The following is a 17,624-nucleotide window of genomic DNA, read 5'->3' on the forward strand; positions in this document are numbered from 1 at the left end:
GAACGTTTTATAGGCCATGAAGATGACCTCACTATTTACTGCCTTTTTGCGTGAGTTTTTTATTTTTATATTTTCCTTATTGTAACTTATAGTAATTTTTAATGTATTACATTGTATTGTATTGCTGCCACAAAATAACAAATTTCATGACATACTGTATATCAGTAATAAAACCCAGTTCTGATTCGGAATTCACCCTCAGATTTGGACACTGAGATTTAACTACACTGTAAAGGTTTTGAAAAGAACATAGACATTATTTGAGAGGGATTAGGTTAGACCAGGGGTTCCCAACCTGAGGTCCACGGACCCCTTGCTTAATGGTATTGGTCCTTGGCATAAAAAAGGTTGGGAACGCTGGGTTAGACTGAAGACGCTACATTGTTGTCCATAGGACAGAGGCACACACAAGGCAAAAGACTGCTTCTTTTTTGAATCATTTCCTTTGAAATAAATGTAATTGACTGTTAAACGTACCTCAGTAAAAGAATCCATGTAAATAGTGAGGAAAACCATAATGTTAATGACTAAGCATAAGAATTATCTAAGAATCTGCCAGATGTTGCTGTAGCAGATGGCATTGCTCATGGTAGGATGACAACAAATGGGCTGAATGGTCATCAGCTGAATGCAGTTCAAAACCATAAGTTTCAGATTTGATCCTTTAATGCCAGAGTAAGGAAAGGAATGTGACAGAATAATTTAAGTTCAAACTAGTTCATAATTTAGACAAAGTAATTATACCACTGTTTTGTTACGGAATTGCATTTAACCATTAAATTTTTCAATCATGTTGACCTCTATTCTTAACCTACAGGGAGAAATTTACTGTTTGCAAATTGTTCAATTTATTGATAGTCTCTCTCAACAGAATTAAGTGAACATATTGCTACTTATTTGGCTTATTCTGTTTAAACATTTGCATTAGATACAACATAATTAACAACACTGTACAGAAAAATGTCTCTGCATTTCCAAGTACTTTCTGGAAGAATCTATCAGCCATAATCACTTGTTTATTTCACATAATTTTTATTCAGTTCCATAGTTATCCAAAGCCCTCCAAAATTTTATTTTGGGGGTTGGAAGCTTTATCTAAAATTGCTAAATATGATGAAAAAAGCTTCTATTGTTGGACGTTTAGAGTTTAAAAGTCTGGCAAAATAGTAATGCGGGAGAAATCATTCTGACAGACCTCAGAAAATGAATGGAACAACTCCTTCATTAAAAAGGCAATGGAGTATTTTAACATATGTTATTTAAATCTGTTTATTACTATTAACTAGTGAAGTTATCCCAGACAAAGTTTAAATTGTTCTGTGTTAAAAATGTATGTTGAAGTTAGGGGTGTTTACTCAATAAAATGATGCAAAGTGGACTCAAGATACCATGAGTATCAGAAAACATAAAAGTATGATATATTTCATAAAGGAAAGAATTTGAGTGATTTTCGAATACTTGTTGTCCTGATCATTTTGGCTGCTTGGATTTGTGAGTGCTAGTACAAATTTGAGAGTTACAATTCAAATCTTCACCTATTTAAAATGAACTTAAATATTTGCCAATTCTCAAATATTTAAGAAATACATTTTTAAGAATAATATGAGCACATATGATCAAAATAAAAACAAACTCTGCCCTAAATTCATTTCTCTGAACTCTCTTATATACTATAAACATTACAGGCTTGAAAGTCGTGTTGCAGGACATTGCTGCCGAGGACCACAGGGCTTTGCCATTGTATTTTTCTAAATGGTACTGGGTTAACTAAGCGATGATTTTCTCAGTGTGCAAAGCTGACAGTCTCATCAATATTCCTAACAATGGGAATAGCTACAATTCAATATAATTAACGCATTACTTGACAATGTTTCTGCAGATACACCTGAGAAAAGCGAAGTCTCGATGATTTATCTTGATTGTATGATATTAATTAAGAGTAAAGCTACGTCTCATCAATATTGTAAGGTTCCAACAATCCTGCTGTTGATCAGAAAATGCACTGTTTGTATTGCTAGGGTGAACCTATCAAGTTAAAGTTGTCTAAATAATTTTTGTTGTTCATTCATCACCTGTGTTGCAGTCTTACCTTTAACCTGCAGTGCCTGGGAATGTGGCTGCTCATTGATTGCATGAGATTACCCTGCTGCTGCTGACTGCCATTTTAAGAAGCAGGCAAAAAACAGCCTGTCACCACACAGAACTGACAGTGTGTGGTTTTATTAAGAATAATTTTATATACTCAATTATCCATTTTTGGCAGTTATTAGTAAAATGCTACATCTTAATATTGCCAGGATAATGAAGAATAAAGCAGGCAAATGCACTGAAAATGTTTTAAATGTATGTTGTAGAGTTCTTGAATGTTTTTGGATTTTAAAATCAAACAGAGCCTCTGTTTTTTGGGTCTGTTGTTCTGTTTATTGTATGTTCTTTTGTGGGTTTGATAGTTTACCATTTTAGTTAGTCTGCGTGCATTGACCTCATTTCCTTATGCAAGCCCCAAGAAACAAGGACAGTTGGGAATTTAAAAGCAAGAATGACTTAACTTGATTAATTTTATTTGAATAAGGTGTTAATGGGCACTAAGGGTGGGCAAAGGGTACAGAATGCCAGAATTGAGCAGAGAAGGTAGCAAGGGTCTGCAAAGCTTTGGAGATTTTTTAATGGCATAGAATTACAAGCAGAAGTAGTCCATTCATCTCCACAATTTAACTAGATCATTGATGACTGGTTACTTCAATGCTACTTTCCGGAAATGTTGTGCTGGAAGCCAAAACATCATAGAGTCATAGAGCTAAACACCCTGGAAACAGGCCATTTTGGCCCAACTGATCCATGCTATCCAAAATGCATCATTTAAGCTAGTCTGATTTGCGAATATTTGGCCCATAACCTTCTAAACCTTTCTAATCCATGTACCTGTCCAGCTGCCTTTTAAAACTTGTTATTGTACCTACCTCAACTACTTCCTCTGGCAGTTTGTACCACATACGTACCACTCTTTGTGTAAAAAAGTTTTCCCTTGAATTTACCCATCTCACCTTAAAACTGTGCCCTCTAATTATTGATTCCCAGCCCTGGGAAAAGACTGAGTGCGTTGACACTATCTATGCCCCTCATGATTTTATAGATCTCTGTAAAATCCCTCTTTTTTGTTATGCTCTAAAGAATAAAGTCCTAGCCCAACCAACTTCTCCGTTTAACTCCTTCAAGTCCCAGAAGCATCCTTGAAAATCTTTTCTATATTCTTTCCATTTTAATAACACCATTCCTATGCAGGGTGACCAAGACTGAACACAATACTCCAAGTGCAGCCTCACCACCATAATGCACAGCCACAACTCAGTGCCTTGACTTAGATGGCCAATGTGCCAAAAGCCTTTTTCACCGCTCTGACTACTCATGACTCCATTTTCAGTGAAGTATGTTCTTCTACGCCACTTCTGTTCTACAACACTCATCAGGACTGTGCTGTTCAGAGTGAAAGCCACGCCTGAATTCAACTTTATAAAATGTAACCCCGCACACTTATCCAAATTAATTTGGCTCAACAAACTTTTTCAGCTGATCAAGGCATATTTGTAATTTTGATATTCTTCCTCACTGTCCATTATAACACCTATTTTTAGTACTATCTGCAAACTTATTAATCACCACATGTATATTCTTATCTAAGTCTTTGATATAGATGGCAAACAAAATGGGCAAGTATAGAATCTTGAGGCACGCCATTAGTCATAGGCCTCCAGTGCAAGAAACAACCTTCCATTATCACCTTTGCTTTCTATTATCAAACCAATTGTTTATCCAATTAACCAGCTTTCCCTGGATTCCATTTGAACTAAACTTCCAAAGTAGACAATCATATGGAATGTATCAAGGCCTTACTACCCTGCCCTCATCAACTCTGCTAGTGACATCATCGAAAACCTCAATCAAATTGATCTCCCATGCACAAAGCTGTGCTGACTACCCCAAATCAAACCCTCTCCTTCCAGATGTAGGTATACCTTTTCGCTTAGAATTATCTACAGTAACTTACCTACCATAGATCTTAGACTTACTGGTCTATAGTTTCCAGGTTATTATTTGCCACCCTTCTTAAATAAAGACATAACATTTACTACCCTCTAATCTAACAGAACATTGCCCGTGGCTATGATGCAAATAACTCAGCTCCCACAATCATGAGAAATGATTTCTTACATTTATAAACCAATGCAATATAAACATGTACAAATAAATTAATAAATTACTTGGCATTCAGTCATTGTACAAATTTTATTGCAGAGTATAGTCACACGTTTGTGACTATTCTTGCCATTTCTCTCTATCTCTTTTGGCTTATTACGTTAATATCTTTTAAAATTTCTATTCATCAATGTTAGCTTTACTGCTGTATTACGTTCTTGATCTGCTTCTGCCATTAATGACCTTTGCTCTGTAAAATAATTTGTTTTAACCCTAGATCCCTTGCTTTCTATTGTTGACCCTGTATGCAAGCAGGAAGACAGATCAAATCAACACAAAGAAACAACTTCATCCAATAAGACAGCGTGCATGCTGCACAAAGACAAAGTACACTGACCATTTTAACATCTCTATTAATCTCCAAACTAAAGAAATTTAATGAATGTTCCCATCCCTGCTAGGCCTTTCAAAAACCTTGGCATATGAATAACATAAACGTTTGAGAGCATAATTAGTGCGGGGAAGTGTATTGGTTTATTATTATCGCATGTACCAAGATGCAGTGAAAGCTTGTCTTGTGTACCATTATACAGATCAAATGATTACACGGTGCATTGAGTATTGAATACAGTGCATCAAGGTAAAACAAGAACAATGCAGAATAAAATGTAAAAGCTGCTGGAAAAGTGTATAGTGCAGGCAAGCAATAAAGTGCAAGAAAGGGTTCAGAATAAACATCTGATATCCAGTCCGACAGCAAAATTTCCTGGTTTTGCCCTTGTCATTATGACATTCATCATGAACAAGTCTGCGAAACTGATATATTATGTTGTCAAGTGTGATCTATTTGAGTCTGTTGTTGTTCCCATTGACCAAAGGTTGAACCATCTTTTGAAAAATGAATACACCCCTCCTTTTAGAGAGGAATATATCAATTAAATATTGTATTCATGTTTCATTTGATTGATTACTTTCAAGTAAATTTATATTAATATATTTTGGTAGGAAGCACATTTTATATCTGATATAAATCACACATATGTTAAAATATTACAACAAGGTGATGACAGAAAATGTTACATGCAGGCATTGTTCCAAACCGCCAAGAAGAATGATCATTTAATTTTATTGTGATGACATTTTGAATAAATACTGTTAGCTACAGTACTGACTGTTTTTCAAATAGAATAAAGTGTTTCCAAGATTCTTCCATCAGTGGTTTGATAATGTATTTGTATTTTTCAGAATCAGAAACAGAATCAGGTTTATTAATGCCGGCATGTATCATGAAATTTATTAGTTTAGCGGCAGTAGTACTATGCAACACGTGATAATAAAGAAAGAAAAAAAAATAAATAAGTAAATCAATTACAGTAATATATATATAAAATAGGTTAAAATCATGCAAAAACAGAAGTAATATATATTTTTAAAAAGTGAGGTTATGTTCATGGATTTAATGTCCAATGTACGGCAGAGGGGATGAAGCTGTTCCTGAATTGCTGAATGTGTGCCTTCAGGCCTCTGTACTGCCTTCCTGATGGTAACGATAAGAAGAGGGCATCCTCTGGGTGATGAGGGTCCACAATAATGGACATTGCCTTTCTGAAGCACCATCTTTTGCAGATGTCTCAAGTATGACAGAGCTGACTGATTTTACGACTTTCTGTAGCTTCTTTCGGTCCTTCCCATACCAGACAGTGATGCAGCCAGTCAGAATGCTCTCTATTCTGATTTCTAATTTTGTCATCTCATCGAAAGATCTCCACGTTGCATGCATTTTAACTTTTACGTCTGTGCAACAGGAAATCTGGAACTTCAGTGGTGTTTAGTTTTCTATGCATCTGACCTATTCCACCACTGGACTCATTAATAATGCCTTTGGTGGTTTTAAAATTCACTGGACTTTAGGGCTGAATACACCTCATGTCAAGGCACTCAACATTTCACCAGCTGTGGCTCATATACCAGCAGCAACCCATTTACTTCAATAGGATCATTAACCTTTATTAAAGTGGCATGTCAATTAATAGTATCTTTATTTTTCTTTATTTTATTTTACATCTTGGTTTTTGACAAATGTGTTAGTTTTTTACTTTAATTTTGTTTTGAATATAATGTTAATGTACTTAAACATATTTTAACTACTTCTGAATATCTTTGCAAATCATGTTTTTGCATCAATGAGCAGTGAAGGCCATGGTGATGGTGCTGAGGTCAAGACTTGTGTTTTTCTGTAGGCAGCTTGCTTGTCCCTCAGAGTCCATTTCACCTCAAAGAAGTGGAATGGAGCTGAAATGATCTGAGGGCAATACATTGGACAGAGCATAATTCAACAAACAACATTCCATTGGTATGGCTTTGAATATCATCATGTGTGTGAATCAGCCTGAAATCAGATTGCGTCAAATTCACCCTGTCACTGTTGTAACCAGCTGAAGGTGCTACCTAGCTGACAACACTTAGCAGATCTTAGAACTAAAGAATTGCAGGCTATGTCTTGTTTGTATTTGTGATCACTATTTAATTGGATTTCTGGACTAAAATCTCCAGTTTAACACTTGTTTATTCTTTCAGATTATGCCATGTGCTCTGGCAAAGTATAAAATGTACTTCCTTTCCACAAAATATAATGTACCAGTGGGTGAGCACTGGAAGAAAAAAACAAGCTTTACAATATAGTTTTATACTTGTTCTTCATATTTTTTCTCTTTGTTATATTTATTTAGAGATGGAGAGTGAAACAGGCCCTTTTGACCCACCCCGCCCCACCCTGCCCAGCAGCCACTGATTTAACCCTACCCTACCCTAATCACAGGACAATTTACAATAACCAATTACCCTACTAACTGGTAGATGTTTTGAAATACGGGAGTAAACTGGAGCACCCAGAACAAACCCACACTTCCACAGGAAAGGTGTACCAATGCTTTACCTATTGCGTCAGAATTGAACATCGACCTCCGACATCCGACATCGACCTCCCATAGTGACGCACTACTGTGGCAGCCTAAAAAGATTTCTCTTTTCAACTTTATATGTCATTTGGATGATTTATTTTAATTTAATGTCTGCTGCAATAAATTATATTTCCAAAATGATTTAAGCCATAAAATATTGACATAGCTCTAGTACAATTATTTCCTTCTCCACTGATTTGGTTCATTGTTTGGATGATGTACTGTTCGTTATTCGTGGTACTGTAAAATCACACGCACTTCTGCTGGTATTGGTGATGTTGGTTATGTTTCTCATTCCATCAGACAGATGGAGATCAATTGGGTTCCTTCACACTTGCTGGCACTTCTTGGTCTCCATGAGCCATAATCATGGTGTAATTACCTTATCCATGTTCCTTGTTTTCTGAGGTAGATAGAACCATAGAACCATAGAACATTACGGCACAGAAACAGGCCTTTTGACCCTTCTTGGCTGTGCCGAACCATTTTTCTGCCTAGTCCCACTGACCTGCACCTGGCCCATATCCCTTCATACACCTCTCATCCATGTACCTGTCCAAGTTATTCTTAAAAGTTAAAAGTGAGCTCACACTTACCACTTCATCTGGCAGCTCATTCGACACTCCCACCACTCTCTGTGTGAAGAAGCCCCCACTAATGTTCCCTTTAAACTTTTCCCCCCTCACCCTTAACCCATGTTCTCTGGTTTTTTTCTCCCCTTGCCTCAGTGGAAAAAGCCTGCTTGCATTCACTCTATCTATACCCATCATAATTTTATACACCTCTATCAAATCTCTCCTTATTCTTCTACGCTCCGGGGAATAAAGTCCTAACCTATTCAAACTTTCTCTGTTACTCAGTTTCTCAAGTCCTGGCACCATCCTTGTAAACCTTCTCTGCACTCTTTCAACCTTATTAATATCCCTATTGTAATTTGGTGACCAAAACTGCACACAAAGCTCCAAATTCAGCCTCACCAATGCCTTATACAATCTCACCATAACATTCCAACTCTTATACTCAATACTTTGATTTATAAAGGCCAATGTACCAAAAAATCTCTTTACGATCCTACCTACCTGTGATGCCACTTTTAGGGAATTTTGTATCTGTATTTCCAGATCCCTCTGTCCTACTGCACTCCTCAGTGCCCTACCATTTGCCTTGTATTTTCTACCTTGGTTTGTCCTTCCAACATGCAATACCTCACACTTGTCTGTATTAAACTCCCTATGCCATTTTTTAGCCCATTTTTCCAGCTGGTCCAAATCCCTCTGCAAGTTTTGAAAACCTTCCTCACTGTCCACTACACCTCCAATCTTTGTATCAGCAGCAAATTTGCTGATCCAATTTATGACATTATCATCCAGATCATAGATATAGATGACAAATAACAATGGACCCAGCACTGATCCCTGTGGCACACCACTAGTCACAGGCCTCCACTCAGAGAAGCAATCCTCCACTACCACTCTCTGGCTTCTTCCATTGAGCCAATGTCTAATCCAATTTACTACCTCTCCATGTATACCCAGTGACTAAATCTTCCTAACTAACCTCCCATGTGGGACCTGGTCAAAGGCCTTACTAATGTCCATGTAGACAACATCCACTCCCTTCCCTTCATCCACTTTCCAGGTAACCTCCTTGAAAAACTCTAATAGATTGGTTTAACATGACCTACCACACACAAAGCCATGTTGACTCTCCCTAATAAGTCCCTATCTATCCAAATACTTGCAGATCCTATCTCCTAGTACTCCTTCCAATAATTTATCTACTACCGACATCAAACTTACCAGTCTATAATTTCCCGGATTACTTTTAGAGCCTCTTTTAAACAACGGAACAACATGAGCTATCCTCCAATCCTCTGGCACCTCACCCATAGATACTGACATTTTAAGTATATCTGCCACGGCCCCTGCAATTTCAACACTAGTCTCCTTCAAGGTCCGAGGGAACACCCTGTCAGGTCCTGGGGATATATCTACTCTAATAGCAAGCACCTCCTCCTCTTCAATCTGTATAGGTTCCATGACCTCACTACTTGTTTGCCTTATTTCCATAGACTCCATGCCAGTTTCCTTAGTAAATACAGATGCAAAAAAAAACCCATTTAAGATCTCCCCCATCTCTTTTGGTCCCATACATAGCTGACCACTCTGATCTTCAAGAGGACGAATTTTATCCCTTACTATCCTTTTGCTCTTAATATACCTGTAGAAGCTCTTTAGATTATCCTTCACCTCAACTGCCAAAGCAACCTCCTGTCTTCCTTTAGCCCTCCTGATTTCTTTCTTTAGTATTTTTTGGCACTTTTTATACTCCTCAAGCACCTTATTTGCTCCGTTTCCTATGAATGTCATACATCTCTCTCTTCTTCTTTATCAGAGTTCCAATAACCCTTGAGAACCAAGGTTCCTTATTCTTATTCACTTTGCCTTTAATACTGACATCCATACAAACTCTGCACTCTCAAGATTTCTCCTTTGAAGGCCTCCCACTTACCAATCACATCCTTGCCAGAGAACAACCTGTCCCAATCCACGCTTTTTAGATCCTTTCTCATTTCTTCAAATTTGGCCTTTTTCCAGTTTAGAACCTCAACCCGAGGACCAGACTATCTTTATCCATGATCAAGTTGAAACTAATGGTGTTATGATCACTGGAACCGAAGTATTCCCCTACACAGACTTCCATCTCCCGTCCTAACTCGTTTCCTAACAGGAGATCTAATATTGCATCCTCTCTAGTTGGTACCTCTATATATTGATTTAGAAAACATTCCTGAACACATCTTACAAACTCTAACCCATCTAGACATTTAACAATATGGGAGTCCCAATTAATACGTGGAAAATTAAAATCTCCTACTATCACAACTTTATGTTTCCTGAAGTTGTCTGCTATCTCTCTGCAGATTTGCTTCTCCAATTCTCGCTGACTATTGGGTGGTCTATAGTACAACCCCATTAATGTGGTCATACCTTTCCTGTTTCTCAGCTCCACTCGGTAGACAAGCCCTCTAATCAGTCCTGCCTGAGCACTGCTGTAACATTTTCCCTGACAAGCAATGCCACCCCCCACCCTTCATTCCTCTACCTCTTTCACGTCTGAAACATTGAACCCTGGAACATTAAGCTGCCAGTCCTGTCCCTCCTGTAACCAAGTTTCACCAATGGTTATAACGTCGTAATTCCATGTGTCAATCCATGCCCTCAGCTCGTCTGCTTTCCCCACAATACTCCTTGCATTGAAATAGACACACCTCAGAAGATTACTACCACCACACACAACCCTTCTACTTGTGACTTTGCATGAACTTTTAACATCATTTATTTTCACCCTCACTCCACTATCTGCTCTGGCACTCTGGTTCCCATCCCCCTGCAAATCTAGTTTAAAGCCTCCCCAATAGCACTAACAAACCACCCTGCAAGGATATTGGTCCTCCTGTAGTTCAGGTGTAACCCGTCTCTCTTATACAGGTCCCACCTGCCCCAGAAGAGGTCCCAATGATCCTGAAATCTGAAACCCTGCCCCTTACACTAGTTCCTCAGCCATGTGTTCATCTGCCAGAGCATCCTATTCTTACCCTCACTGGCACGTGGCACAGGTAGCAATCCTGAGATTACCACCCTCGAGGTCCTTTTTTTTAACTTCCTACCAAGCTCTCTATATTCACTGTTCAGGACCTCCTCACTCTTCCTTGCTATGTCATTGGTACCGATGTGTATCATGACATCTGGCTGATCACCCTCTCACTTCAGAATGCTGTGCACGCAATCGGAAATATCCCTGACCCTGGCACCCGGCAGGGAACAAACCATCCAGGAGTCTCTGTCACTCTTTCCCTTTAGTCTCTGACAAACAGTTTTAAAGTATTTGTTACCTTGACAACTTCTCCACAGTCTCCTCTCTGCAACTTAAAGCACACTCGTCTCCTCTCTTTTTTTATTTCTGATAGGTGCTCCTTGACCTTAAACATCAACTGTTCTTTTCAACATCAGTGAAACAAGTTCCAATGATGAGTGCTTCCAGCATTTTCTGCCTTTCTTTTGCATTTCCTACAGCTACAGTTTCTGTTTGCTCCAATTACAGCATGTAGTTAATAATTCCAATATTTTGTGTTCTTTGGACTCTTTCATCTTCCATGATATGGATGCTCTAATATGGAATCTTATGCACCGGTCTTTCATTCTTTCTCAGGTCTCTCAGTAGTTGAGTTTGGCATACCATCTGTCGTTTGATCTATATTTTGGTTCTCTCAGCAATGTCATCCATAATCCTTTTCTTTTAGCATTAATTTCATTCTCCTGTTGCTGATAATCAACCAAAATGATGCAGTTCCCTGAATCGGGTCTGATCTGGAGGATAGATGTTGGATTATTCAGTGCATTCATCTGTAAATCTGTGTCCTCTGGTTTTTTCGAATGCCAATGCACAGTGAGCTCCAAAGCCTGCACATCTGGGTATATTGAGCTTCAAAGAAGCCATCAGACCTTTCTTCAGTTTACTTAAATCTGCATTTCTAAGTCACACAAAGAAATAACCAGATGCCTCACCTGTTTTATTTTTGACTGTGGTATAAGAATTCCTTTCAATGACAATATTAGCTTAGTGTATCTATTGATTCTTTTTCCCCAAAAGATCACATGAGCATTTTTACTTTCTGTTCCATTCATTTCTCAAATGTTGAAAAGATCTTTTTGCTTTATCTCCTTTTTACATTAGGACATAGCTGATCATTCATCTTTGCTCATCCCTTTAAGTAAAGTACTGAATGTTGCTTTAAATTTTAGTATTTTAAAACCCTCTGCAATGTTTTTGGCTTTTCAGTCATTGTGGAAGAAATTGTGCAGAGGTTGTCAGCATTTTTTTTCACACAAGCACAGACTATTATCATAATATGATTAAAATGAATCAGCAATTGCATCTTCTAAAGAATGATGTATACTGTATATTCACTCAGAGAACCATGTTGGGACTTCTTCGTTTTCTGCATGTTGGTGAAGCTGGTAACAACTAATTGGGTACCATGTTTTCTTAATCTGAGAGTTTAGTGTGTAATAGTTGCATTTAAAAGATCCAGACTATCTCAAGACTACTTAAACAGCACCTGGTAAGGTAGGAAGCACAGCTGTAACTGAGCATTTAAAATTTACTCAATCATATTTCTGAATATTTTCAGAAATCTAATCCAACTCAAGTAATTCAAACAACAGGAATTCTGCAGGTGCTGGAAATTCAAGCAACACACATCAAAGTTGCTGGTGAACGCAGCAGGCCAGGCAGCACCTCTAGGAAGAGGTACAGTCGACGTTTCAGGCCAAGACCCTTCGTCAGGACTAACTTGAAGGAAGAGTTAGTAAGAGATTTGAAAGAGGAGGAGGGGGAGATTCAAAATGATGAGAAGACAGGAGGGGGAGGGATGGAGCTAAGAGCTGGACAGGTGATTGGCAAAGGGGATACGAGAGGATCATGGGACAGGAGGCCCGGGGAGAAAGACGGGGCGGGGGGAACCCAGAGGATGGGCAAGGGATATAGTGAGAGGGACAGAGGGAGAAAAAGGAGAGTGAGAGAAAGAATGTGTGTATATAAATAAATAACGGCTGGGGTACGAGGGGGAGGTGGGGCATAAGCGGAAGTTAGAGAAGTCGATGTTCATGCCATCAGGTTGGAGGCTACCCAGACGGAATATAAGGTGTTGTTCCTCCAACCTGAGGGTGGCTTCATATTTACAGTAGAGGAGGCCGTGGATAGACATGTCAGAATGGGAATGGGATGTGGAATTAAAATGTGTGGCCACTGGGAGATCCTGCTTTCTCTGGCAGACAGAGAAACTTACTAACTCTTCCTTCAGTTAGTTCTGACGAAGGGTCTCGGCCTGAAACGTCGACTGTACCTCTTCCTAGAGGTGCTGCCTGGCCTGCTGCATTCAAGTAATTCAATATTTGAAAATAACATTATGAAAATTGAAAAAGGCTGGCCAGCTTGAAGGCCTTTGCTGAAGATGTTGGCCTTTGTTTACAAACAATTGTATGTGATTTACATCCAAAAATGTTCATGAAATATAATCTCTTGTCATTCAGTCATAAACTATTTATTAGGTAATGAACTGGGCAGTCAGATATAGGATTTCAGCTTATCTCACCACTTGAAAGCCATGCATCTCATCATGAATTGCAGGGGATAAATTTGGACTTGGTTGCATTTATCATTTGACTTGCACAAGATTTGTTATAAAGCACTACAGCACAGAAACAAACAAAATTGCTGATCACAGTGTACACACACATTTATGGCATAAACTTTGCAAAGTACCATATTAGTGAGTCAGCATAAACTGACATGTCTGCAGAACGAACAGATATTGATGTCAGTTGTGACATTAGTCTGATACGACACCAACCAATATTTTCATTTTACAGTACAATGCTTTAGTTAATGCTTTCACTTAATTCAGTTTGGCTGAATATGAGGTAATCAGCAAGAAGGTCAGCAAAAAAATACTGTTCAGCTAACTGAGTCAGTGATCTTCACATTAGTTGATTCTTTTAATGATTTCTACAATTCTGCAAGATCTTAAGCAAGTCAAGCGCACCCATGGAGTGGAATAAACTGTCAATATTTCAGGGTGGCATCTCTCATCAGGACAGATGAAGGATCTTGGACTGAAACATTGGCTGTTTATTCCCCTCCATGGATGCTGGTTGATTTGCTGAGTTTCTCCAGCATTTTGTGTGTGATGCTCAAGGTTTCCAGCATCTGCAGGATCTCCTGTGTTTATGTTCTGCAAGGTCTTTGTTGTTTACCCAGTTGATATAAATTGTTGAAGCCTTCAAGAATGATACTTTTGATGTTGAAATTTGGTACATTTCTGCAAATGCCAGTTCCCTCCAGGCAACAGTACAATATTTCTTTTAGAAAACATAGAAACATAGAAAACCTACAGCACAATACAGGCCCTTCAGCCCACAAATTTGTGCCGAACATGTCCTTACCTTAGAAATTACTAGGCTTACCCAGAGCCCTCTATTTTTCTAAGCTCCATGTACCTATCCAAGAGTCTCTTAAAAGACCCTATTGTATCTGCCTCCACCACCATTGTCAGCAGACTAATCCACGCACTCACCACTCTCTGAGTAAAAAACTTACCCCTGATATCTCCTCTGTACTTACTTCCCAGCACCTTAAGCCTATGTCCTCTTGTGGCAACCATTTCAGTCCTGAGAAAAAGCCTCTGACTATCCACACGATCAATGCCTCTTATCATCTTATACACCTCCATCAGGTCACCTCTCATCCTCCATCGCTCCAAGGGAAAAGGCCGAGTTCACTCAACCTGTTTTCATAAGGCATGCTCCCAAATCCAGGCACCATCCTTGTAAATCTCCTCTGCACCCTTTCTATGGTTTCCACATCCTTCTCGTAGTGAGGTGACCAGAACTGAGCACAGTACTCCAAGTGGGGTCTGACCAGGGTCCTATATAGCTGCAACATTACCTCTCGGCTCTTAAACTCAATCCCACAATTGATGAAGGCCAATGCACCGTATGCCTTTTTTAACCACAGAGTCAACCTGCACAGCTGCTTTGAGTGTCCTATGGACATGGACCCCAAGATCCCTTTGATCCTCCACACTGCTAAGAGTCTTACCATTAATACTATATTCTGCCATCATATTTGACCTACCGAAATGAACCACCTCACACTTATCTGGGTTGAACCCCATCTACCACTTCTCAGCCCAGTTTTGTTGTAACCTCTGACAGCCCTCCACACTATCCACAGCACCCCCAACCTTTGTGTCATCAGCAAACTTACTAATCCATCCCTCCAATTCCTCATCCAGGTCATTTATAAAAATCATGAAGAGTAAGGGTCCCAGAATAGATCCCTGAGGCACACCACTGGTCACCGACCACCATGCAGAATATAACCTGTCTACAACCACTCTTTGCCTTCTGTGGGCAAGCCAGTTCTGGATCCACAAAGCAATGTCCCCTTGGATCCCATGCCTGCTTACTTTCTCAATAAGCCTTGCATGGGGTACCTTATCAAATGCCTTGCTGAAATCTATATACACTACATCTACTGCTCTTCCTTCATCAATGTGTTTAGTCACATCCTCAAAAAACACAAGTATTTTTGCAAGAGTTCAAAGGCCATTCATAGCAGGAAAGCCTATGGAATAGACAGGAGGATGGGGGAAAGGGCTCTCGGCAGAATAGTATATTTAATCAGGGAATAATGTTGAAATGACCTAGTCTGTACATTACTGAAGCTGCCTGTGCTAATGGCTGCCACTTGTTACAATCACAAACTGCAATCTCAGAAAAAGATTGCAGTTGTGATTGCAGCAAATCATAGATGAGAATTGCATTGTCAGGGACTCTCAAGGTGATTTATACATTTAGCCCCTTCTGGATTTGAGTTTGAAGTTATGTATATCTCATAAATACAGTGCTAAAGAGGAATTTCTTTCGCCAAAGGGTGGTGAATCTGTAGAATTTATTGCCAAAGTTGGTTGTGGAGGCCAAGTCATTGGGTATATTTAAAGTGATGATTGATAGGTTCTTCTTTAGTAGGGCCATCGAAGGTTATTGGGAGAAGGCAGGAGGATGTGGATAAGAGGGTATTAATCAGCCATGATGAAATGACAATAGATTTGATCAGTCAAATGGGTTAACTCTGCCCCTATGTTTTATAGTCTTCTACTAGGTTTCCATGTTTGTAGAATACATTCACTAGAGCTCAAAGTTAAAATGTAGCCAAATATATATTAATGTCTTTCAAAAATTAAGTGTGTCTGTATGAATATACACATGCACACTAAGTTTCTGTGGCATAGCTTGTTCTCCGTTTATCATAGACCTCCTTGCTATTGGACCAAGACCTACTTCTATGAAACCATAATATCTCATATTCAACTACTGTTCAAGGTCAAAAGAAATTACGTACAGGCACTTTTCACTCCTCATAGTGAGCGTAATGCTTTACTTTATTGAATTCAAAATCAGACGGTTGGATTGAAGAACAAGGGGATGAACAGATTCCATGAGCTATCACTGATATTTGAGCTCAGCCTGTAGCAGTAGCTTGAGGAAAAAAAAAACTGGAATGTTTCCTATAGAAGCAAGTTAATGTTCTTGGTGTTCCATTATTATATATGGCACATGCACTGGCTATTTGTAAGAATACATAATCATAGAGGAATATTTTCTTCTACAGCTATAGTTTCATTATTTTAGAGATGTATAGATTGGAATTTATTGCAAGTTAACTAGCAAAAATGTCGTAACACCAGACCATTTAGTGACAATATGAAGTCTATACCATTTTCTCCTGTGTCTAGTTTATTGTCATACCATGTCTATTCAGATCCAATTCAGCTACACATTGAAACAAAACTTATCTTACTCTGAGGCCCAATAAACCAAACATTATGAGACCTATTCGAAGAAACAATCTTTCTCTGCTCCATCCCAGCACAGTAGCAAATGCCATCTTTTAAAGATTATTTGGTTGTCCTAAAGGAAAATTATCAAAATATAAGATGGGGTTTAAGAGAGGCTCTATAGTTTTTTGACCTTGTATGTCACGTTTGATTTTTATCCTTCTCGCTCAATGAATACTGTAGCCAAATATTTATATCCTGGTGCTCAGTTATAATTTGACACTTTTTTTTATAACCTAAACCCCATCTTGAATTCATCTGAGCAAGGGTCTTATACCCCTCAGGACAAAAAGAGATACAAACATTCCACGATTTCAAGACTATAGAATCACTGTTCAGTATTTGGTTTTTACACAATGTTCTTCAAAAAGAAGATTTCTTTGGGATCCTTAATTTCCAAATGCTGAAATCTTATCTCTTAGTTATCTTACCTTACTGGTCTATCTGTATATTTCTATTATATTGCACCAAATATAATGTTCCTAACTATTCCATTTCCCTTCCAAAACTAATTTACCTTGAAGTGGAAAGATCCCTTTAGCACTATTCACACAAATGGAGATCATCTTAAATGTCTAATTAAGACAGTATACAAAATACATTTTTATACACTTGAAGATTATACAATTTTTAAAATATTGTTTTATGTGATCTGTTGGATGGTAACTTGTTGCCATTGTCAGCTGAACTATGTTGCAGTGACTAACTTGAATGCTGATCGTACCTTGGAAGCACTCCCAAGCCGAGCTGAATCTTCATGGTAAACCTACGTGTGGTAAAGGGCCATGCAGTGTGTAGTGCTGTACAAAATGGGGAGTGGGTGGAGGAGAGTGATCAAAGAATGTCTCTGGCAATCCACAAAGAAAAGTTGAAAAAATCTTTGGAGCCCAACTCAGAAAAGTCTCAAACACTCCGGCTTGGCCACTTGTAAAATAGCTCTTTATTTAGTAGCTTCTGAATGCCTCCAGTTAAAATATTTAATGTTTTTAAAGATGTAAATAAAGCAT

The sequence above is a fragment of the Mobula birostris genome, chromosome 10, assembly GCF_030028105.1.
Source record: "Mobula birostris isolate sMobBir1 chromosome 10, sMobBir1.hap1, whole genome shotgun sequence".
Lineage (NCBI taxonomy): Eukaryota > Metazoa > Chordata > Chondrichthyes > Myliobatiformes > Myliobatidae > Mobula > Mobula birostris.